General features: G+C 44.9%; 1 long non-coding RNA gene across 1 annotated transcript; it reads left to right on the forward strand.

The window, feature by feature from the left end:
- The first annotated feature begins 1537 nt into the window (after window positions 1-1537).
- LOC146890290 (uncharacterized) lies at window positions 1538-22893 on the forward strand. Its single transcript, XR_014999166.2, has 3 exons — window positions 1538-1693; window positions 19901-20004; window positions 22036-22893. It is a non-coding gene; the product is annotated as an uncharacterized LOC146890290 (long non-coding RNA).

Genomic DNA, 22893 nt, shown 5'->3' on the forward strand with positions numbered 1-22893 from the left:
TCTTTTCTTATGGGATTTTTAATTTTATGGTTTGATTTTTTTGTCTTTTTTTGGGGGGGGGTTGTTTGTTTGGATTTTGGGTGTGGGTTTTGCTGCTTTTATTTATTTGTTTTGAGAGAGCATAAACTTGGGTAGGTAGAAAGATGGGGAGGATCTGGGAGAAGTTGAGGAAGTAGAAAGAATATGATCAAAATATATTGTATGAAAAAATTTCTTAGCCTGGAATGGTGGTGTACACCTTTAATCCTAGTGCCAAGGAGGCAGAGGCAAGAGGATCTCCAAATTCGAAGCCAGTTTTGTCTATAGAGTGGGTTCCAGAGCAGCAGGCCTACACAGAAAAGCCCTGTGTTGGGGAAAGAAAGAAAGAAAATTTCAATGTCAATAAAAAAATAGTAAAAAGAAAGCTAATGGGTCAACCAGTTTATAACTAAAAAAAATAGCAAAAAGAAATAAAAGTGAAGGAAGGGGACAGTTGGGGCAGTATGAGGGTAGGAGATAGTGGAGGGTGAGTGTGACCCGTGAGCACGTCTACAGATGGGTGTGAGCTACCCTGTGGGTGCTGGGAACTGAACCCAGGTCCTCTGCAAGAGCAGCGAGCACTCTCTTCATCACTGAGTCATCTCTCCAGCACCAAGAACAAATCTTCAACAATGATTTGATGCCAAAGATAAGCAAATCTCACCAATGATTCCTTTCTTTGTCTTTCTTTCCTTTTTCTTTTTTTTGTGTTTTTTTTGTGTGGGGGGGTTGTTTTTTGAGACAGGATTTCTTGTTGTAGCCCTGGCTGTCCTGGAACTCTCTCTGTAGACCAGACTGGCCTCAAACTCACAGAGATCCACCTGCTTCAGCCTCCCGAGTGCTGAGATGAAAGGCGTGTGCCACTATGGCCCGGTTGTAACTGATTTTCTTGTTTTTGAAAAGCTTAAACAGAAGCCAAGCCTGGTAGCACTTGGTTGTATTCCTGATGCTCAGGAGGTGAAGGCAGAGGTATCAGTCCATGCTCAACTTCATAGTAAGCAAGGTCAAACTGGGGGAAGTTATTGGAGCTGAATAAACCCCTCCAATGCTAAAAGGAACGTAATTTTGTTTTCTGTCCAACCTAGAATTACCTGAGGTTCACATCCAGAGAGGAAATATGAGAGTCTCAGAATCCTATCAGTGCTCGAAGAGGTCCCTTTCTTTATTGAACTCCCTGTCCAGGCCAAAGTCAGGGGCACGGATAAGGCCATTTGATGGAAGTTGGCCCTCCCTCACGAGGAAGAGAAGGACGTTGTTGCTCCTAGTGGGACCTCACTTTGCAGGACTTGGATGCTTGTGGCTAAAACACCCTGGCTGACCACACGATAACAAGACAGACTCCTAAGACCCAGGGCAGGTTTAAGTATCTTGGACTAAACCAGGTAGCCACTAGAGGGAGCCCTAGCGTTTGCAGAGAGGAGAGGAACAGGTCCAATAGCTCTGGACATAAGTTGGCCAGGTCTTTTGGCTCTTTGCTCTTTAAGCTGTTCTGACTGTCGAAGACTCCTCCCACCTATTAAAGACTTTGAAGGCTGTGTCTCATAAAGTAGGGAAAGGAGTTCTGGAGCTGCTGGTCTAATTTTTGAAGCTTTTGTCCTGTGGAGCATGTATGCCCCAGTTTCTGAAGAGGCTTGAATTGTAAGATGTACTGTCAGGATGGCTTGTCTTTCTATAGGTTAGTATACGGTTTCAGCGAGGCTAGGCTGGAAGAAAACGGGGAAGGGGGGTGTTTGTTTGTTTTTGGAAGCTTCCTGTGTTGACAATGACCTTTTCCATTTCCTCTGATAATATTACAGTTCTAATGGGTCCTTCCTTCGGCATTTTCTTTGTCGGTGACCAGGGGAGCTCCGCATTAGGCAATGGAGCGGACCAGGCTGTAATTGAATGGAACTCATCAGTACAAGTGTGTCGAATTGTAGCGCTTTTCCTCAGATATGCAGCCAGTGGTCTTGCCAAGTTAGGGCAAAAGCTGCAGTAAGCCCTTGGAATCCTTTAACGGAGGTGGAGGGGATCCTTACTAAATCACTTTAGTTGGATTGTATTTGGGATCTGTCGGAAAAGGGTACCAGGATCCCTGTTAGCCACTTCATGAAGAAGGACGTTCTCCCAGAGAATTCTGTGTTGTTCCCACAGTGTCTGAAAAAAACACCGAGTGTGTCTGGGTAAGAAGAAAGCGTGGTTAGAGAGAGCTCCATGGGTGGTGGGGGGGGGAGATAGTTGTTCACAGAGGGGGCAACCGGAGTATAAGCGGTGAAGGCAGAGGTTGAACAGAGACCTGCAAGGTAAAAATGTCAAGGACATCATCCGGGTCTGAGTTTAAGGAAGATGGGCAAGGTATTGTGAGTCCAGGGCATCCTTTTCTCTGCTCAGGGTTCTGGGGCAAGGCCTGTGGGCTAAGTACTTTTTGTTGCTGTCTTTAAACACTATGACTAAAGGTGACTTAGAGTTCATTTGGGCTTGCAGTTTCTGAGGGACAATCCGTAAGTCCATAGTAGCCGGGCAATATGGCAGCAGGCAGGTCTGGTGGGAGGAGCAGGAAGCTGAGAGATCACCTCTTCAACCACACACAGGAAGCAGAGAGTAAGAAGTGGGGTGAGACTTTAAACTCTCAAGACCAGCCTCAAGACGTACTTCCTCAGCCAGGTGCCACTTTTCCTGACAGCCCGACCTGAGTCTATGGAGGACATTTCCTATTCAAGTCTCCACAGCTCAGGTATAAAGAATCTCAGGATCCTAGCCTAAATTATGACCAATGAGGTCCAATTACAGCATTGAGTTATAATCCAGTACACTAAGGGAGCCAGGGTTCTCCATCTGGGAATAGTATAAAGACCAAATTTGGGGGAATTTTTGGTTTTGTTTTTTGTTGTTGTTTTGGTTTTGTTTGTTTGTTTTGGTTTTTGGTTTTTTGAGATGTGATTTCTCTGTAGTTTTGGAACCTGTCCTTGAACTAGCTCCTGTAGCTCAGGTTGGCCTCAAACTTACAGAGATCGGTCTGCCTCTGCCTCCCAAATAATGGGATTAAAGGTGTGCGCCACCACTGTCCAGCAAAAACAAATTTTGTTACAAAGAAAAATAGGCATTTGTTTTTTTTTCTCGTTTTCAGAGTCTGAGGAACAAACTTAGGCTTGTTTTTGAAAATACATCCCAGGAGTGAGTTAGAGTGTGTCCCATTACACAAATCATGTCAGATGGGCCTTCAGTACCAGCCCTTGGGAGGCAGAGGCAGGTGGATCTCTGAGTTCAAGGTCGTTCTGAGCCACAGAGCTAGTTAAAAAGAGGAGGAGGAAAGAGAAGAAGGGAAGGAAGGAAGCTAGCTCTATTTGGTGAAAATTCCACCTAAGGCAGCAATTTCTGGAATTAAATATATGTTCAAATTTCATTATTCTCTAGAAACTGCTTCACTCTGTATTGTTAGCCAATCACATAAGAATGTGAGGCTGGGCGCTGACCAATCAAAATGAGGCTCAGTGCCCCTTGAGTTAGGAATAAAACCTCTGGACTTTCCCCCTGGGTGTGCTTACTTGCCTGATTCTTTGCAGCAGAAGTTAAAAGTAAAACGTCTGTTTTTCTGAGACAAGGCCCCACTGGTGGCACATGCCTTTAATATCAGCATTCAGGAGGCAGAGGTATGTGTATCTCTGTGAGTTCGAGGCCAGCCTGGTCTAAAGAGTGAGTTCCTGGGTAGCCAGGGATATACCAAGAACGGACCTAGGTGTCTAGAGGAGAGGGTGTAGTGTGTACAACCTCAGACCTGGGTGTCTAGAGGAGAGGGTGTAGTGTGTACAACCTCAGACCTGGGTGTCTAGAGGAGAGGGTGTAGTGTGTACAACCTTTGGAACAGGATGCAGAGGCTCATACTCGAGATCCTCCCATTTTGGAAGGTGAGGCAGATTGCTGCAAATCTGAGGTCAGCCTGGCCACATAGTGAGTTTTTGGTCAACTCTGAGCTACAGAGTGAGATTCTGTCTCCAAAAGGAAAAAAGAAAAAGAAAAAGAAAGATAGGAAGGAAGGAAAAGAAGAAAATAAAGAATGATAGAAGGAAGGAAGCAAAGGGACAGGCAGAGAGGGAGAGAGGAGGACGAGGTGAATGTGAACTTTCCGCTCCTGGAAATAGTGTGGCTCTGTCCCGACTCCTGGTTAAATGTAAGTTTTTTTGCTGGTGTCCTCCAGCCTTGTTGGACTCAGCAGAAGAATGACATTAGTCAAAGTTGTTACGTTAATAAAGATGCTTGATTACAGATGACTAAAGCCTTACGTAAGCTAGCTTACACCTAATAGAAAGACGGGGAAATTACCTGGTCAAGACAACCATTTGTTGTTGTTGTTGTTGTTATTTTAGACACGGACTTTGCAGTCTAGGCTGACCTCAACACCTTGTCCTCTTTTGTCAATTTCTCAAGTAAGAGGGTCACAGACATGCGCCACCATACCCAGTCAGTGTAACCGCTATACAGGGGGTCACAGACGTGCGCCACCATACCCAGTCAGTGTAACCGCTATACAGGGGGTCACAGACGTGCGCCACCATACCCAGTCAGTGTAACCGCTGTACGGGGGGGGTCACAGACGTGCGCCACCATACCCAGTCAGTGTAACCGCTATACAGGGGGTCACAGACGTGCGCCACCATACCCAGTCAGTGTAACCGCTGTACAGGGGGGTCACAGACGTGAGCCACCATACCCAGTCAGTGTAACCGCTATACAGGGGGTCACAGACGTGCGCCACCATACCCAGTCAGTGTAACCGCTGTGCAGGCTATGTGAATCCAAACCCAACCATTCCCACATGAGTTTCAGGCACCCCTGGGTCCAGGCATTGCTCCATCCATTCCTACCCTTTCTCTCAAGTACAATTTGCCATGGAAGAAATGTCTTTCTTTACAGTTCTGACCCAAATCCCAGACTTACCTAGGGTCCAAACTCACCACTAAATTACCTCCGTGGAAGGAGGCTTGAGAAACACCACATTCAATTTGGTTATACCACGTGCCCGTTGTTCGAGAGGGGGATCCACATGGCGGTTAAATGAATCAGCAGGTGCCAAGAGGGCTGGGCGCCTAGCTCCCTTTCGACTTTTCCGTCTGTTTATTCATCCAGTACACATCCAGCACACCTTAGTATGGAAGCTCTTTCTCTTGCATTATCTACAGATAACATCCTTCTTATCCAGTCTCTGGGTCCTCCAACCACAAAGCTTTGTGGCGTGTGTGTGTTAAAGCATTCATGAGTCCTGGCTGTATGGTGGCATGTGAGCTTACTCACTGAGTGTGTGTCTTTCTGCTATACACTTCCCTAGTATAGTGCTCACAGGGACAAAGAGTCATATCTTCAGAATCTATTATAGCAACCGGCACATAGTAGGCACTAACTAAATAACTTTAATTCATTCATTTGATAATTGTCTATTAGATACCTTGATCATTAATATTGTCATTTTGGCAGGCTCTAGAATTACCCACCCAAGAGACAAGCCTTTAGCCACATCCGTGAGGGAGCTTCTAGACTGAGTTACCTCGCCCTAAATAAGGGCTGCACCATTCAATGGGCTAGGTGCCACAAGACTTTAATCCCAGTGCGAAGCAGAGGCAGGTGGATCTCTGTGAGTTCCAGATCAGCTGAGACTGCATAATGAGGCCTTGTCTAAAAGCTAAAAAACAAAAAGCAAGAACAAAAAACCGATTTATTTGAGATTTTCAAATATTTGGTTTAATAGGATAAATTTATATCATCGATAATCTATAAATAAATATAGCATGTTAGTAGGATACATCTGTAAATAAATATAGCATTAGTATAATAAATCTATAACACTGACAAACATTTAAATGTCTTACAGGTTCAGGAACAGGGTTGGATGTCACAAACAGATTACGTGCAAATGTGTCTCACATATGCAATGACAAAATGCTTATGTGGTCAGAGCAAACAGAAACACACCAGGATTTCAAATAGCAAGATTGTCCAGATGCCAGATTTTTCTTGAGTGTCCTTTTAAGTGTGTAAACACTAAAAGGTCAGCATTATACTGCACTTATAATAAAACCTTTTAAGGCTGGAGAGACGGCTCAGCCATTAAGAACAATGGCTCCTCTTCCCAAGGACCCAGCTTCCATTGCCAGCTCCCACGTGGAGATTTGCAGTCATCTGTAACCCCAGTTCCAGGGACCCGACAAAGGCACTGCATCCATGTGTTGCGTAGACACATAGGCAGGCAAGACACCCATACACAACACATGTTGAAAGTGTATATGTGACCATGGAAACTTTCTGCGGAGGGATTGACAACGCTCACAACTGTCCATGGTAAACAGGTGCTAGCTGCTTTCTGAAGTCGGCAGCTAAAGGAACAAAGGAAAACATGAGCAGCTTCTCCAGCGCAGCGCAGAAAGGCTCTGTTGTTTGTGTCAACATTCCTGCAAAGGTAGGTTCAACTGTGTGGGTGGGAGGCGCTCCGCTCCGCCTTAGCCCTGGACAGTGGTTTGAGTGACATGGCTCCTATAGCTTTGACTCAGTCCCAGCTGGTCCTCTGGGGAGGCTCAGGAGGTGTGGCCTTGGAGGAAGTATGTCACAAGTACGTCACGGGTGGCGGGCTTTGGGAGTTTAAAGACTCAAAAGAAAGCAAAACCATGTGTGCTTCCTTCCTCTGTTTCTTGATTTTGCCTCAAGATGTGAGCCCCCTTCTCCTGTGTCTGTCACCATGCTCGTCACCACCTCTGCCGTGATGGATTCTTACCGCTCTGGACTGTTTTTTGTTTTGTTTTGTCTTGTTTTGAGATGGTTTCTCTGTAGCTTTGGGGCCTGTCCTGGAACTAGTTCTTGTAGACCGGGCAGACCTTGAACTCACAGAGTTCCCTGCCTCTGCCTCCCAAGTGCTAGGATTGAAGGCATGCGCCACCGCCACCCAGCCAAATCCTCCTTTCTTGAAGTTGTCTTAGACACAGTGTTCTATCACAGCAGCAGAAAGACAACTAATACATCTCTAAGTCACACCCTTCAAAACTCACAGCTCCTGGAGTTGTCCCTGTTTCTCCTCCAGTCTCTGGGGCTTCCCTGCATCTCTCTATCCTCAGTGGGATTAACCAAGCCATTGAGTCTGCCCCAAGACCAGAGAAAAGCAGCCCATGCTCTGGCCTGGTGTGCCCACTGCCCAGGCTGCTTTGGTGCCTATTCATATTTCTAGGGCCTGTAAAACACCAATTGTACTAAACTTAAAAATGGTTGTTTACAAATTCACCTAAAAGACATCTGCACAAACTGATACTCAAATGAACCTTGCCTTGGCACAGACAGTTTCCAAAGAGGCTGAAAGTCAGAAGTAGAAACACAGCTCTTTACAAAACTTAAAATTGTGTCTTTTTAGTCAGTTACAGGAATTTATGGGGAAAATAATATCCTTAAGAATGTTTTGTTTCTCCTAGTGATACAAGAGGGTACTTTCAGAATCTCACAGCCGTTGGAGGAGGGAGCTTGTTGGTTCCTGGCTGCTCAGCCCCTGAAATAATCACACAGAAACTGTATTAATTAAATCACTGCTTGGGCCATTAGCTCTAGCTTCTTATTAGCTAACTGTTACATATTAATTTAACCCATTTCTATTGACCCGTGTATCGCCACGCGACAGTGGCTTACCGGCAAACTTTTGGCATGTCTGACTCTGGAGGCGGCTCCATGGCTTCTCTCTAACTCTGCCCTTCCTTCTCCTAGCATTCAGCTTAGTTTTCCCCACCTAGCTAAATTCTGCCCTGCTAGAGGTCCAAAGCAGTTTCTTTATTCATTAATGGTAATCACAGCATACAGAGGCAAATCCCACATCACACGGCTGAGGACAGGAGGATTCCATGACTGACCAGACATGGGTCGCAGCGTCAAGGCTCCCAGCCTGGCAAATACTGATCATCCTCCATTAAGACTGAGGAGGCTGTGCTGTGGGGCCAGATGACAGGGCATGACTTTTTCAGTCTTGTATTCATAAAAGTCACTAGACAACTTACAGTAGGGGTGTGGTAAACACCTTTGAGAGCAACAGCAAAAAAGGATGTCTTGTTTCTTCAGGCATGAGGTGGGCTCTAGCTTTACACTGGCATCTTTACACTAGGAAATTCACAATTTTTAAATCGGTGGCCCTCATTTTATTAGCTTCTCTCTTTCAGCCTTGGTCTAAAGGCAGACCAAGTCTTCCCAGCAAATGCAGAAAAATCCAAGTTTCAATTATTAACATTTAAGTTTCTTTCAGAGGATTCTAGGTGGCCGTTTGTGCATTGAGACCACTCTCTATTTGCCCAGGTCCCTGACAGATAGATGCTCTGTTATTTCATTAGAAAACCGCTCTTTCCCACCTACTAATTGATCCAGCAAGCTTGTGATTTCCCACAAGCAGTTAACGGATGACTTGGAAAAACAGACCAAAGTTTTAAAAATATTTAATTGTATTATTTTTATTTATGTCAAGGTATATGCATGTGAGTATATGCAGGTGCCCACAAAGGCCAGAGGAGGGTGTTGGAGTCCACGGAGGTGGGGCTTAAGGGCGACTGTGAGCGGCCTGACGCGGAAGTTAGACGCTGATCTCCGGTCTTCGGCAAGAGCAGCAGGCGGTCTCAACTCTTGAACCCGCTCTCCAGATGCCACCCCTCCGCATTAATATCATTTACAGCTTGAATTTTTGAAAGCTTGAATTGAGGGAGGACAGAAAGACAGAAAGTTGCGGGGGGAGGGTGGGTATGAGAGAGAAAGAAATCCTCTGTCTTGGAGTCTTAGAAAAACCAGCCCCTTGCCAACAGAGAAGCGGGAACTTCAGTACAATTAATGTTTTCTGGAAACAAGAGTTCAGCGCTCTGAACAAAAGTCCCTGGAAAGAAGGGGAGTCTGTAGAGTCTGATTGGCTTAAACGGCGGTGACGTAGGGAGGTCGGAATGCTGCAGATCTGGCAGAGAAGACTACGCAGACACGGGTTCAAGGCGATAGGAAGTCTTTATTAGCCGGCCTGCAACTGCGCTGGGTGTTTAGGACTCAAGAGCATTCCTGAGTCTTTCTCAGGGTGGGCGTTTGAATACAAAAACCACATCCTGGGTTGTCGCAGCAGTTAGCGAGAACAGTTAGTCAGAAGCAGAACTACGGAAGCCAAAAATCAAGGTTAGCACAGAAAGGGTCTTTTCCAGAACGATGGACTTTGATGGAATGGGTCTTTGTTTTAGTTTTGACAGATGGTGCCGCCTACCTGCTGGATTCCACGGCCTAGATAGTACTTCTCTCATAGTGCCAGTGTGCTGGGGCCTGGAGGCCTTCAAGAGTCTGGGGCCTGTTACACAATTATAATTTTGGGGAACATCTTTAGCCCCCTAATTAGCCATTTCTGGCACACCTCTGTGTCAGACCTAACAGCCTGCGATTAACAGATAAAACCTTAGCTTTCCTCAGTCCAAAGAGCTGAGAATGTGATTGGTCAGCGGCCTTTGGCGAGTCTGCTCGGATTCGCTATCACTCTCTTCTCTGAGGTTTCCATCTGTGTGTTTTAAACGCGTCTTGATTTTATGATTTTCTTTGTTCGGTTACCATAAGAACGTCATGAAACTGCTTCTATGTTGGAACACGGAATTTGGGGGTGACCTAAACCTGCGTTCATAGGTCAGCTCAAGAATAAATGTCACTATTCCCTTTGAGGCTAGAGTTGTGTTTTTGCACGGACAAGGCTGATGACTCCTTTTACTTGTAGGTATTTTACGTTAAAACATCGAGGACTCAGCTTAAGGTCCAAGTGTATATGGCCCAGGTACTGTCTCATTCCACTCCCTCCGCCCCTGACACAGTCTGAGGACCTCAGACCATGTGATCACTAAATAGAAGTAAGCCTGCGTTAAAAATATCTTTGCGACTCCGCTTTACTATACTGGCTAGTCCTGAAATTCCTTTCAGCGTCAAAGCTGCAAATCCTGGCTAGACTTAAGTTGGGGTCTCTCAAATTCTAGGGGAATGTCTCAGCCTCTTATCATAGCAAGATGTGTTGTCTGTGCCTATGTTCTTTCACAAAGACCCAAAGGTGGACCAGAGAGACGGCTCATGGCTTAATAGCATGTACTACTCTTCCAGAGGACCCAAGCTGGATTCTCAGTACCCACCTGAAACTCCAGCTCTAGGGGATCTAACCCTGCTGGCCTCTGTGGATACCTACACTCATGTACACACACACACACACACACACACACACACACAGAGAGAGAGAGAGAGAGAGAGAGAGAGAGAGAGAGATGATTAAAAATAACAAAAACCTTTTTCTGTTTTTTTTTTTTGAGACAGGGTTTCTCTGTGGCTTTGGTGTCTGTCCTGGAACTCACTCTGTAGGCCAGGCTGACCTCAAACTCACAGAGATCCGCCTGCCTCTGCCTCCCTAATGCTGGGATTAAAGGCATGCACCACCATAACCTGGTAGCAAAAACTAAGTTTTAAAAAGAAAACAAAACCTGTACTGGATGGTTCTGGGTGACAATTTGACACAAGCTTTAGTGTCATCAGAGGGAGGGGGCTACTTGAGACCTAGTTGAAAGGCATTTTCTCATTTAGTGATCAATGGGGGTGGGCCCAGCCCATAGTGGGTGGTGCCTTCCCTGGGCTGCTGGTCCTGCCTTCGATAAGAAGGTGGGTTAAGCAAGCCAGTCAGCAGCACCGCCCCCCGCCCGATGGCCTCTGCATCAGCTCCTGCCTCCAGGATCCTGCCCCATTTGAATACCTGTCCTGACTTCCTTTACTGATGAAAAGCAATGCTGAAGTGTAAGTCAAATAAACCCTTTCCTCCCCAACCTGTTTTTGGGTCATGGTGTTTCATCTCAGCAATAGAAACCCTAACTAAGACAAAACGCAAAACTTTTTTAAAAAGCCATCTTTTTTCTAGAACAACCATATAGTTCTAAGACGGCTCATACTCACACAAACTGTCGTCTCTAGTTCCCAGAAGAAAATTATTTTCAGAGAAACTGGGGCAGAAGGAGAAGGATGAGCTTAATGCTATTTTTAGGTCTTCCCATTGCTCCATTCTGAATTTAACTTAAACGGAAGGGGCACAGAATAATTGAGATAAACACTCCTTTTAGATATGTTTGTCCTTTAAAAACAGGCATCTCCTCCTGGTAAGAGCATACACTTAGCCCATGGTACACTTAGCCATTAGCACAAGTGCCATGTGCAGCACTGGGAGCAAGGACATAGCATCACAGTTTCAAACATACAAAACAGCACCAGAGAGAGAGACCAAGTTTTCCAAGAAACAAGCTTCAATTCACTGAAGAAATATAAGTATTTGAGCAAAGATCTAGGATGGAGAAGTGGAAACTCACTCCTTGATTTACAAGAAGAAAACACGGGTTACATGTATGTGGGTACCCACAGAGTCCAGAAGAGGGTGTCAGAGCCCTAGGAGTTAGAGCTACAGGCAGTTGTGAGCTGCCAGATGTGGATACCAGGAAGCTAAACTTAGCTCCTCTGGAATAACAAGAAGTATTTTTAGCCCCCAAACCATCTCTCTGGCACCTCACAAGAATAGTCTACCTACAAAGGTAAATACTGAGTTTAATAATTCAATGAACAATAAAAAGAAAACTAAAGATGAACAAAGAAATTTAATAGCATACAACACACATAAATATTCACAAATAATAATTCAATAAACAGAAACTCTAACATTGCCCTTTCATGAACAGTATTGGTCCTGTCTTAATTATTTTTGCAATGTATATTTATTCCAAACTGCTATTTGCACAGGAGATAGCCATGATCAGACTTTGAGGTCGATTGGTATGGACCTCTCTTTCATAGGTACCTTTGAAATGTCTCCCAGTTCCCATCCAACACACTCAAAAAGGGAAGCCCCACAATCTCCCTTTCAAAAGATCCAAGATTCCAACTGAAAGGAAGGAAGTTATAGAATAGTCTTTCTGTACACTGTGAGGATTTGCCACTCGGATCGGGTTAATAAAAGTTGAACAGTCAATAGCTAGGCAGGATTTTCAGGCCAGAGAGGATGCTGGGAAGAAGGAAAGAGATGCAGAGACTCACCAGCCAGATGGAGAGGAAGCAGGGTGGACAGTACAGAGTACAAGTAATAGAGCCACAAGACAAAAAGTAGATTGGTAAAATGGGTTAATTTAAGTTATAGGAGCTAGTTAGTAACAAGCCTAAACAATCAGTCAAGCGTTTATAATTAATAATAAACCTTTGTGTCATTATTGGGGAGTTGGCAGTCCTAACTAAAAGGTCTGACTGCATATGGCAGTCAACGTGGGGCCACGAATATCCACGTAAGACCTGAGAAAGCTTTAAATATATGTTTAGAACAGAGAGTCAAACATGGCTTCCCAGTGACCGCAGTACTAACGGCATTCAGAAGTGTGGCTCTTTTTTGTTAAATTATTATTGATATTTATTGAGCTCTACATTTTTCTCTACTCCCTTCCCTACCTCACCCCTCCCACCTTCAACCCTTCCCCAAGGTCTCCATGCTCCCAATTTACTCAGGAGATCTTGTCTTTTTCTACTTTCTACTTCCCATGTAGATTAGATGTATGTAAGTCTCTCTTAGTGTCCGCATTGTTGTCTAAGTTCTCTGGGATTGTGGTTTGTAGACTGGCTTTCTTTGCTCTATGTTTAAAAACTACCTTTGAGTGAGTACATGTGATAATTGTCTTTCTGGGTCTGGGTTACCTCACTCAAAATAATGTTTTCTAGCTCCATCCATTTTCCTGCAAAATTCAAGGTGTCATTATTTTTTCTGCTATGTAGTACTCTATTGTGTAACTGTACCACATTTTCCTTATCCATTCTTTGGTCGAGGGGCATTTAGGTTGTTTCCAGGTTCTGGCTATGACAAACAAAGCTTCTATAAACATAGTTGAGCACATGTCCTTGTGGCATGATTGAGCATCCTTTGGCTATATACCCAAAAGTGGTATTGCTGGGTCTTGAGGAAGGTTGTTTCCTAATTTTCTGAGAAATCGCCACACTGACATCCAAAGGGGCTGTATCAGCTTGCATTCCCACCAGCAATGCAGTAGTGTTTCCTTTACCCCACAACCTCTCCAGCATAAGTTGTCATCAGTGTTTTTGATCTTGGCCATTCTTACAGGAATGGAATCTCAGAGTTGTTTTGATTTGCATTTCTTAGACGACTAAGGATGTTGAACATTTCCTTAAGTATCTTTCAGCCATTTTAGATTCCCCTGTTAGAAGTGTGGCTCTTTCAAGAGGTCCTGCTACCAAGCACTTGAATGGGGTTCATGAGCAATAGATGGTGTGCTACTCTGGGGCATGAGACTAGGTAGAAATGCCTACAGAACGTGGACACAGAAACTTCCCAGAGCTGTGGTGGTAAACATGGCTCTGGCCAGTATGTCTGCCATGAGGCTAGGCTTTCAAGGAACTGAGTGGGGTGGAGCCAGTTGCCAGTTCACCATGAGTTAAGCTGTGCAGTGGTTTGAGATTTCACTCATGTAGACAGAAAAGGTGACAGATATGCAGTAAAGCAGAGACAGACAGAAAAAGCTTCTAAACAGGTTACAGTGTGTTGAACAATGTTAAAGGGAAAAATGAGTATAGACAGCCATAGGAAAAAAAACAAATAGTTTAAAAATAATAAAGCAAAATCTTTAAAGAGATCGTAAAGCAATAAATACAAACCATGTGAGGATGGAACTACACAGGGGGTCTCAATCCTATACAGTTTCTTGTTAACTTTGAATTTTTTAAATGCTATTATACAAAAGACAATAGTTGCCTAGGGACACTGAATTAAGAAAACTGCTAAATTAAACCAACCTATATATTTTTAAAATGTCTTAACTTCAAAATATAAGTCAGACAATATATTGCATTGGAGAAGAGGTTATGCTTTTGTTTCCTGTGGACCCTTCCAGTTTAATAGAGATCAGATTTGATCAGGGGAGCTACAGATGTGGGGGAAGGAGCCCAAAAGACTACAGGACAGGTGACATGTAAGCCGATCCCTTGACATGGGAACAGCTCTGAGACTGAATGAGACATGATAAATCTTGTTGGTTACAGAGTCCTCATGATTTATTATTACATGCCATCCTTTCATATGGCATGGATAGAGATTTATATTACAATTTGATTATGCAGTCCAAACGAACTTATAAAGTTGACAGATGCCTTTTACCTGCATTGGTGTCTTGCCTACATGTATGGGAACTGGCTGGAAGAGGTAGCTCAGTACTCAGGTAGGGTCCAGTGATCTTCTTGGCTACTCCTTCTATGAAGGAGCATCAACAATCTACAAGCCCAAGGTATTGATCCTTCACACACAGACACAGTTTCTCTAATGCCCAATTAGAAACTCAGCTCTCCTTTCTTCATTGGTCTCTAGGGGATTCCCTCCCTCCTGAGTTGGTGTTAGGTGTGGTGAGAAGTCATCAAGAAGGGCTGGCGATGGTAGCACATGCTTTTATGATTTTTTTTTTAAAAAAATGCTCCAAGATCCCTGGCAGCAGTAGGCAACAGAAATGCTGTAGGTTCCAAATGGTGGTAGCAGACCATGTGGTGGCAGACAGTGGACCCTAGGAGTAGCCAGTCCCAGGCAGAGACGGCTGCTGGTCCCAGAGCAGTGGCCTGAGCGGTGGTAGCAGGCCATGTGTCGGCAGGCAGCGGGCTCTGGGAGCAGCCAGTCCCAGGCAGAGAAGGCTGCCAGTCCCTGAGCAGTGGCTGGTCCCAGGCAGGGAGACACATGGTGGGCGGGCAGGAGACAGAGACATGGATAGACACGACATGCAGAGTGAGGTTGAATATTTATTCAGGGGGTTATGGAGGGGGAAGAGAGAAGGGAGGAGAGAGAGAGAAAGAGAGAGAGAGAGAAGAGGAGAAAGAGACAGAGAGGGAAGAAGTGGAGAAGTGGGGAGAGAGGCAGAAGCAAAGCTGCTTCTCTGAGAGGAAGATGGAAAAGAGAGTGAGCTCAGGCTGGAAGCTGAAGATCAGCCTGCCTCCGCAGATGGGGGAGGGAGTGGGCGTGGCTTGTCTCTTAAAGAGACAGAGGCAAGTGAATCTCGATGAGCTCAAGGGTAACTGGCAGAGAGTTCCAGAACAGCCAGCACTACATAGTAGAGAGAGACCCTGTATAAAAAATGTCAGTGGGGATGCACAGAACCACAGGGTAGGATTTTACACCCACTTCAAGTCAGCAACACTTCTCATTCACAACAACTCTGTTGTTGTTGTTTAGTTTGGTTTGGTTATTTTAGAAATAAGGTTTCTCTGTAGCTTTTGTGCCTGTCCTGATATTAGATCATGCTAGCCTCGAACTCACAGAGATCCACCTGCCTCTGCCTCCCAAGTGCTGGGATTAAAGGCGTGTGCCACCACCGCCTGGCTTTCATTCACTCTTATACAACCTCCAGGGAATACTTTGCCTTTTCCAGTTTCTTATCTCAGTCTTGTGCACAGGATTTGTCTGGTTGCTATGGCACTGAAGGATTGTGAGTTAGATTCCCTGATAGGCAGACAGATAGGGAGAGGGGTCATGACTAGGTAATAAAGATGGTGAATTTCCAAGTTGGCTGGCTTCTTCTTCCTCCAGACCTGAGACAAAAGTTGAAAACAAAGGCCTTGGAGGCTTTTACTCATACCCATAGGGCCCCTGCTTGCTGATGAACTGGCCCGAATCAGTTCAAGGCCTTATTAAAACATGTTTATACAGCAGTTGTTGGCCAGAAGTTACCCTGTCTTTCTTCAAACTGACCAGCTCTGAAGAACCTTCAAAGACTTAAACAAACAAGCAGAGCTTAAGGAAAGACTGGACTTCAGCTTCATGAGTCCACACTTTGCTTTGCAGAGGCTCTCTCTCTCTCTCTCTCTCTCTCTCTCTCTCTCTCTCCCCCCCCCCCTTCCTCACAATGAATGCAATGTGATCAGCTACATCATGATTCTGTCACCATGATTCCCCGATCACAATGGACTGTACTCTCAAACTGTGAGTCAAGCCCATTTCCTTAAAGATGCTTTTATCATGTATTTTCACAACAGAGTGTGAAATAACTAAGTTTGGACAGATAGTAAGTCCAACTAGGCTTTATCCTTTGCTGATCTATGACTCTAGTGAGGGAGACAGGCATATAAATCAATGGTTATAGTACAACCACAGTACTTTCTCTAAGAATGTAACACTCAAGGAACCACAGAGATCCAGGAAATTACAGCAGTCAAGGTTTGCTTAACCTTAGAAAAATGAGACCCGAAATGGAGAGGAAAAAGGTAGACTAGATGGCTCAACATGCTTTTGAACATGATGATCTGATTTCAATTTTCAGAACCCTGTGGTGGAAGAAGGCAAATCTTATAGGTTGTCCTCTGACTTCAACACATATACAATGCTTCATGTGCATGTGTTCACACACACACATACACACACTAAATGTATAAAAAGAAACCATTTTTCCCTCTAATACATTACGTCCTGACTGTAGCTTCCCCTCCCTTCCTTTCTTCTAGTCTCCCCCATCTCCCCTCTCCCACAGATCCACTCCTCCTCTGTTTCCCTCAAAAAAAAAAAAGAGCAGATTGAGCTGGTGAGATGGCTCAGAGGTTGAGAGCACTGGCTGCTCTTCCAAAGGTCCAGAGGTCAATTCCCAGCATCCAGAGGTCAATTCCCAGCAACCACATGGTGGCTTACAACTATCTATAGTGAAATCTGGTGCCCTCTTCTGGGGTGCAGGCATACATGCAGACAGAATACTGTATACATAATAAACAAATCTGTGTGTGTGTGAGAGAGAGAGAGAGAGACAGACAGACAGACACAGAGACAGACAGAGACAAAGATAGAGACAGAGAAAGCAGGTTTCCCAGTGATAGTTACTAAATATAGCCTAATAAGTTGTACAAACCCTCATATCAAGGGTGGACAAAGCAACCCAGTAGAAGGAAAAGGGTCCCAAGTGCAGACAAAGGTCAGAGACAACTTCCACTCCCACTATTCGGAGTCCCACAAGAACACCAAGCTACACAACCGTAAGTATATGCGGAGGACCTAGCTCAGATCCATATAGGCTCCCTGATTGTCACTTCAGTCTCTGTGAGTCCATATGAGTTCTGCTTAGGTCATTCTGTGGGCTGCGCTCTTGTGGTGTCCTCAACTGCTCTGGCTCCTACAATCCTTCCTCCCCATCTTCTTCCTCCCCTCCCCCTGGCTCTGCCGAGTGTTTGGTGTGGGTCTCTTCATCTGCTCCCACCAGTTGCTGGATGACACCTCTCTGATGACCATTGGACTAGGCACCGATCTATGAGTATAGCAGAATATCATTAGTAATCGTTTCATTGATTATTTTGCCAGTCATGTTTGGTTCTATCCTGGGTCTCTGGGAGGTCCTGCCTCTTTTTCCTGGCCATACAGGCAATGTCAGGCAGGGGCTCCTCCTCATGGTGTGAGCCACAAGTTGGACCAGTCATTGTCTGGCCACTTCCACAAGTTTTGTGCTGTCATAACCTAGCACATCTTGCAGGGAGGACAGATTGTAGGTCATAGGTTTTGTGGCTGGGTTGATGTCCCAGTTCTACTGCTAGGAACCTTGCCTGATTATGGAAGATGAACAGTTTGGGCTCCATAATTCCCCATAACTAGGAGACTTCACTAGGGTCAATCTCCTAGATTTCAGGCAGTTTCCACTGCAATGGGTTTCTACATTGCCCCCCAAATACCCTCAATTCCAGTTATCTTTCCCAGCACTCTCTACCTCATCTCTCCTACACACTGCCTGATCCTTCTGTTCCCATCCCTACTTGATCCAGTCCACCCACAACATCTATGCTATGCCCCTTACCAGGGAGATCCATGCATCCCCTCTCAAAACCTCCTTGTTACTTAGCTTTTCTGCGTCTATGGATTACAGCATGATTATTCATATTTAACAGCTAATATTCACTTATAAGTGCATACATACCATGTTTGTCTTTCTGAGTTTGGGTTACCACACTCAGAATGGTCTTTTCTAGCTCCATCCACTTGCCTGCAAATTTCATAATATTATTGTTTTTAACAGCTGTGTTTTAACAGCTGTGTTTTTAGCATTGTGTAAATGGACCACGTTTTCTTTATCCATTCTTCAGTTGAGAGACATCTAAGTTATTTTCAGTTTCTAGCTGTCATGAATAAAGCTGCAATTAACTTTGGCTGAGCAAGTGGGCTTGTGGTAGGACGAAGTGTCCTTTGGGTATACGCCCAGGAGTATTATAGCTAGATCTTGAGCTATATCGATTCCCAATTTTCTGAAGAACTGCCATATTGATTTCTAAAGTGGCTGTATAAGTTCGTACTCCCTCCAGCAACGGAGAAGTGTTCCCCTCCCTCCACATCTTCTCCAGCATGTGTTTTTGATGTCCTTTAAAGCATGTTGGAAGACAAGGAAATGTTACAAAACTTGGCATGTCAGTGTGTGTGTGGGGGGTGTACTGACCTCAATTTCAGGATCTCCACTGTCCTGAAAGGAAGTAGCTATGCAGAAACTAGAACATTCAGGTGCCTTTGAAGAGCAGAGAGCTGAGGAGAGATGAATCAAAAAGAGCTCTCGAAAAGGACCATGGAGAGGGCCTCTGATTTCAACAGTGTTGTAACAAGTTTTGCAGAATGAAGATATTCTAGAGACACTGTGTCTCTCAGTTTGACTGTCAGGCTGTTGAACCAATGTACCCCAAAGACATGAGAACTTCTCCAGGCATCCAACCATGTAGACGGAAAATGTGACAGCCGGTGGGGAACCTCCATGAAGAGATTTCACACAGTTCTAAAAACCTGGCAGTCTCCCTGACAGGATGAGACCGAATGAAGCCCGGACAAGCATGGGTCAGTGGTGGGTGGGACCACACTTTGACTGGAACCGCTTAGATGCGCATATCCTTGGCCCTCTGCTTAACTATAAAATAACTCCAGGACCCCAAAGACAGACTTGAGGGATTGGCTGGATCTCTTTGTTCCTCTTCCAATTGGGATCGCATAGAATGAATCTCCTCTTTCTGCTTTTCATTATTAATTTGGCTATTTTAGCTAGCTTATTGAGGACAGGTGGTCAAACTTGGCTTGAGGCAAGGCAAGGCACTTGTTAACAGTGCCTAACAGAGTAATCATTTTCAGTAATTCCTTAGTAAATACATGAATGCCTGGATTTAAAACTATGTGTTGCTTAAAACAGAGACCAACCCTAGCCTGGTAGATGGTGCACTAGGATCCAAGCGGACTCCCAAAGACTTGCAGAAGTGGACTAGTGAGGGGGCTCAGTTAGGAAGGTATTTTGTACCCTGCTCCCAAATCATGACATGGAGATTTATTATTAGTTATAAATGCTCAGCCTTATCTTATGTTTGTCCTACTAACTCTTATAACTTAACCTGTTCCTCTTCATCTGTGTTTTGCCTCATTTCTTTCATTTGGTATGACCTACTCCATGTCTATGGCTGGCAGCTGCCTGGCTGGCTGACCCTGGGCATCTTTGTTTCTCTCCCTCTCCCTTGTTCTCTCTTTGTCTCATTCTCTCTCCCTCACCCAGATTCCTCCTCCCACTTATTCTCCCTGCCCACCAGCTCCACCTACCCTTCTACTACTTAGCTATTGGCCATTCCTCTTTTTATTAGACCAATCAGGTACCTTAGGCAGACAAGGTAAGACAGCAACACATCTTTACATCATTGAACAAACACAGCATAAACAAAGGAAACACATCTTTACATAGTTAAACAAATGCAACACATCTTTGCCTAGCTAAAGTAATATTCTGTAACAGTGTTTGGTCATGCAAGCATGGGGAGTGGTGTTTCATTTCCAGCATCCATATAAAAAAGCCAGGGGAGTGGGGACATCTTTAAGTTGTTAAGAGCACCGATTTTTCTATTCCAGGTGACCCAAGGTTCAATTCCCAGCAAAGACATGGCAGATCACAACCATCAATAACTCCAGTTTCAGGGGATCTGATACCCTCTTCTGGCCTTCACAGGCACCAGGTATACACATGACACACAGACAGAAGTGCAGGCAAGAGACCCAAACACATGCAATAACTATGTTGATAAAAAAAATTAGGCTGGGTGTGGTAGCATGCACTTGTAGTCTCAGCACTTGGAAGGTGGAGACAGGAGGATCCCTGGGGTTTTGCTGGCCGGCTAGCCTAGTCTAATTATCGAGTCCCAGATCTCTATGAGACTATATTAAAAATGAAGGAATAGAGACAAGTCCTGCGGGGCAACAGCTCTTGTGGGATATTTGCACACTGTGAGAAAATGAATTGCTGTGATTGGCGTAATAAAAAGATGAATGGCCAGTAACTAGGCAGGAGGTATAGGCAGGCCTTGGGGGGGGAGCGGCTGGGAAGAGAATAGGAGATGAATCTAGGGGTGCCTGAGACGCCAATGAGACACGGAGGGAGTTGGACACACAGAATGAAAGAAAGGTAAAAAGTCATGAGGTGAACACAGATTAATATAAAGGGGTTAATTTAAGTTATAAGAGGTAGTGGGACAAGCCTGGACTGAGGCTGAGAGCTTTCACAATAAATAGTCTTTGCGTAGTTATTCTGGAGCTGGTGGGGCCGAGAAAGACCCATGACAAACACCCAAGGTTGACTTCTTGCCTACACACACATATGCCACCCCCTTCCTCCCACAGAACAGACAAAAGAAATAAAAGGCAAAAAAATTACTTCAAAAAGGAAGATTTGTGTTACCGTTATGCAACAAAAATGTGCCTAGCAGCACATGCTAATATCCGAGAAAGAAATGAGAGGCCTTTGGGGGAAATAAGATGCCAAGCTGGGACACAGGCTCAGAGAATTCAGCATTTGGGTTCTGAAATGAAGACAAAGAACACAATCATCTTTTGTGTCTCAGGCCTAATTAGCATATTTGAGGCCTGGGATTTTAAAAGTCCTATTCAGAAAAAGAATTTGCACTTCGTTATAGCAAATGTTCAGTTGGAGTCCATCATTTCCATCCAGCTGTGAGCTGTATTTGTGAAACAGCTGTGGAGAGACAGAGAGTGAGAGAGAGAGAGAGAGAGAGAGAGAGAGAGAGAGAGAGAGGAGAGACAAATGACAAATAGTTTGTTTGTTGATTGATTGATTGAGTGAGTGAGTGAGTGATTGGTTTTTCGAGACAGGGTTTCTCTGTGTAGCTTTACGGCCTTGCTAGAACTCACTCTGTAGACCAGGCTGGCCTTGAACTCACAGAGATCAGCTTGCCTCTGCCTTCCAAGTGCTGGGATTAAAGGTGTGCGCCACCACCGCCCAGCTGAGAAATGATTCATTAATCAGCACACTGTATCACACAACACAGGCTGGGAACAAAGCTGTGACTCAGAGTCCTAAGTTCTAGAAGTTTGTGAATCAAACTTCACGTGGGACGGTCCATAAAAGTAGTTACTCATCAGCTATCTTTGAAACTCTAAACCAACCTCAAAACAAACCAAACTCCATCCTGCAAACGTCAGGAACTTGGAAGCTGATTGGGGTGGGGTGGGGGCAGTGAAAGAGACGACGAAAGGGGGCGTTTCCAGTCCGTCTGTCCCAGACACTCTAGGAATCTGCTTGGATTCCCAATGTTCTGCCTCCCTGGCTAGAGCTGGTCTCTGTTTTAAGCAGCACATCCTGGTCTTTGCACAGGTGGTTACGTATTTACTCGGGACTTGCTGTGTAATGATTACCCTATCAGGCCCTGTTACCAAATATGAGGTCACGGTAATGGCAGGGACTTATCTAGACCTTGCCCCATGCCAATCGAGGTTCTAAGCATATCAAATCAAGCTTGTGTCACAAGGATCTTAAGAGGGGGAAGGCTGATAGCTCCCATTCACACAGAGAAGTTGGACAATCTACCAAGGTCATCCATTCATACTTGGGAAAGCTGGTGTTGGAACCAAGTGGTCTTTGTCACGGTCCACATTTTCAACCATGTGATATGCTGCTTCTTAAGAATGCCATCGTCCCTGGCATGGTCCCCTCTGATATGTATGTCTGGTTTTCTACCTACCTCCTCATTCAGGAGCTTCCGAAGGAGCTGGGTTCTCAATTGACAGTCACAGCAGTGTAGCCTGGGACGAGACTCCAACTGGTCAGCGCGCCAGCTGTCCCCGACCCTGAAATTGTCTCGGGATGGAATTCTGACCCAAGGAGAGCCAGAAATTGTAAGGAGCTGCTGCTTAGGCTTCCAAGAAGAAGAACGCTTGTTTTCTTTCCTCAGGGTTTTCAGCCTACGAGGAGCTCCCACCTTAGCCCTTTGCTGCTGTGCAGTGTATTCTCCAGGGGACACAAAACAGGGAAGGCAGATTGGAGAAGAACGCCGGTTCTGCACAGGCCGACAGCACTCAGTTCCGAGAGTCCAGGGCCCCTGGGGTTGCCCAAGGCAATTCCTTCTTTTGATTTGATTGATTTTTATTGATTATCATTATTATTGTTAATTTACTCACTTTTTATTTATTTCTTTGTTTCCTTTGATTCTTTGAGATGGGTAACACTGTGTAGCCCTTGCCGGCCTGCAACCACCTACTTTGTAGGCCAAGCTGGCCTTGAACCTGCCTCTGTGTTTCCCTTGCTGGTGGGGGAGAATTGTCTGTATTCTGTCAATCATATTTTAATAAAACGCTGATTGGCCAGGCAGGCAGTATAGGCGGGAAAGCCAGACAGGAAGGGATGGAGCAAAGAAACTGGGAGTATTCTGGGACGCAAGAAGCTCCCTCCGCCATTCCTGCCCAGATTACCAAAGAAGCAACATGTGAGCTGACAGCTGAAAAAGGTACCAAGCCATATGGCTAACATAGAGTAGAATTATGGGTTATCATAAGATGTAAGAATTAGTTAATAAGAAGACTGAGCTAATGGGCCAATCAGTTTATAATCTTAA

Source organism: Myodes glareolus, chromosome 22 (assembly GCF_982192425.1).
Source record: "Myodes glareolus chromosome 22, mMyoGla1.1, whole genome shotgun sequence".
NCBI classification, from domain to species: Eukaryota; Metazoa; Chordata; class Mammalia; order Rodentia; family Cricetidae; genus Myodes; species Myodes glareolus.